The 2,784-nt window shown below is 37.6% G+C and overlaps 1 pseudogene; it reads left to right on the forward strand.

Moving 5' to 3' along the window:
- The first annotated feature begins 1,489 nt into the window (after positions 1 to 1,489).
- Positions 1,490 to 2,296, forward strand: LOC118578507 (annotated as a pseudogene).
- The last annotated feature ends 488 nt before the right edge of the window (positions 2,297 to 2,784 follow it).

Below are 2,784 nucleotides of genomic sequence, written 5' to 3' on the forward strand. Positions count from 1 at the left end.
ATAACAGAATAAGTCAGAAGAGAAATATTAAGTGACATAATTCAAATAACTTTTAAATTTAAAGGGGAATTATCAGAAATTAATCTTGTGGCAGAAAAAATTAAAATTATTAAAACAGAGTAGCTTTTATCTATCTACTAAAGAAAACGTTAACTGCCAGCTATGCTTTGATATAATTTCATATTTGACTTTTGGTTTCTTGATGGAATAAGATTATGGTTTCAGTCACAACAATATGCAGAAAAGATAATTAGGAAAGATGAGTGTAAAAACAATGTCAGGTATGCAAATAATATAACCTGATAAAGTTTTCATATGATTGCATAGAAGATTTACAGGGAGGCAAATTTTGGTTATAACCTCTTCATTGTGCAAGCCAAAGCTCAGTTTGGAACAAGATAAGTTATAAACTGTCCAGTGTTCAACATCAGAAAATGCCTCCCAGGAAGTCTCCCTACTTACTCCTTAATCATTTGCATCCCCACTCATCTCTTCAAGTAGTGCAAATTTGCAGTTAGAAAGTTAGCAAAGATTCTGAGGACAAAATAGTCTTCCATAGTCTGTGCCCTCAAGAAGCCTTAGGAATTACATCACCCTTGGAGCTCCAAACTGTAAGTCTCCACAGTAACAGATGTCCTCAATAACTTTTGTCTGTAAACACATGCAACAAGTGTGGGAACATCTCAGCCCCTGGTAGATCCCTGATATAACTTCTGGGAAATGAAACCAAGATGCAATTATTAAAGAGGAACTTATCAAATTACATTGCAATGTAATTGGGAAGAAACTAGTTGGCTTGAATTGTTAGGCCCAGATTCTACCCAAGCATAGAACAAGACAGAAGATGTCCTTCAAGCCAGTGAGAATAATCAAAATTGATTGTTTCCATGGACACAGCTGACTTTGGAAGCTGAAAATTAAGCAATCAACCAATTCCTCATATTCCACTAAGATGACTGTCTGATGCTTACATTGGTCTTCTCAGGGACTAGCCAGGACAGGGCAAGCACAGTAGCCAAGTTTCTCTCAATGGAAATGAATATATTATATTCTGGTAAGTTTTGTTGATATAAACTATGGGGTTCATGATTGGACCTTTAACACCATTTTTTCAGGCTACGGAGCTAAGAGGTACATGTTGGGCAGAGCTGAACTCACTGATTTAAGAGTCATCACAGTGCTGTTAAGGGGTGGAGAACTCTCTAGGTGCAAGTGCACTAGGTTATTAGCTTGCTTCTGTGTCTATTCTGAAAGTAGAAGAGGAATTTAGGCAAATACTGCAGTTCTAGCTACTCAGGAAGCAGAGGCATGAGGATTACTGAATCCTGGGAGTTTGAGGCAACCCTGGCAGCATATTGAAATTTTACTCTTAAAAACAAGAACAAATCAAAGAAATTAACTTAAAAAGAGGAACACTGTATGAGATAAGGAACTTTGTAAGATGCACAATTAAGAAAAGGACTATTAAAAACCTTCAGATGAGGTCAAGATGAAGATGAATATCTCCTTCTCTGCCACTGGCTGTGAGAAACTCATCAATGTAGATGATGAGCGCAGGCTTCATACATTCTATGAGAAGTGCTGGCCACAGAAGTAGCTGCTGATGCTCTGGGTGAAGAGTGGAAGGGTTTTGTGGTCCGAACCAGTGGCAGGAAGAACAAACAAGGTTTATCCATGAAGCAAGACATTTTGACCCATGGCAGAGTGTGTCTGCTGTTGAATAAAGGGCATTCTTGTCATAGACCAAGGAGAATGGAGGAGAGGAAGAGCAAGTCTGTTCTAGAATGCATCTTGGATGCCAATCTCAGTGTTCTCAACTTGGTTATTGTTAAAGAAAGAAAGAAAGAAAGAAAGAAAGAAAGAAAGAAAGAAAGAAAGAAAGAAAGAAAGAAAGAAAGAAAGAAAAGGATATTCCAGGACTGACAGATACTACTGTCCCTTGTGTCCCTTGTCAGTTGGGACCTAAAAGAGCTAGCAGAATCCCAAAGCTTTTTAATCTCTCTAAAGAAGATGATGTCTGCCAATATGTGGTCAGAAAGCCTCTAAACAAAGAAAGTAAGAAGTCCAGGACCAAAGAACCCAAGATTCAGTGTCTTGTTACTCCATGTGTCCTGCAACACAAACACTGTCCAAACAACAAACAAAGTAAAACAAGGAGAAGGCTGCAGAATGTGCTAAACTTTTGGCCAAGAGAATGAAGGAAGCCAAAGAAAAGCACCAGGAACAGATTGCCAAGAGATGTAGGCTGTCCTCTTTGAGAGCTTCTACTTCTAAGTCTGAGTCCAGTCAAAAATAAGTCTTTAAGGGTAACAAATAAACAATCATGCCTTAACAACAAAAACGACCCCAAGTTCTTTCATAGAAAGAGCTATTTCAATTCTAAGGTACACTTTGCCTCATCATTTTAGAATCTAAACAATATTATTGAAAATAGATTATCCTCTGTACTATACATTCTGACCACAGTTCCCCTTCCTCCACCCCTCCAAGCGCCCCAGTGACCACCTGTCTCCCCCAAGTCTTCTCTCCCTCCTATTCTTTCAAACAACCGTGTTTTTTTTAAAAAAAAAAAAACCATCATCACCACCATCAAATTATTTTCTTAACCATTTCCCCTATCATCTTCTAAAACATGCTAGAGCTTAAGACTCATTGAAGTCTGGTGCTGTACCAAAATACAGTTTCAGGATTTGCCGTATTTTGGATTCATTTCCAAAGCCTAGATTTATAATTTTCATTATTATAACTTGTGAATTATTAATATATTAGCTTATTTTAATAAAG

Source organism: Onychomys torridus, chromosome 2 (assembly GCF_903995425.1).
Source record: "Onychomys torridus chromosome 2, mOncTor1.1, whole genome shotgun sequence".
Lineage (NCBI taxonomy): Eukaryota > Metazoa > Chordata > Mammalia > Rodentia > Cricetidae > Onychomys > Onychomys torridus.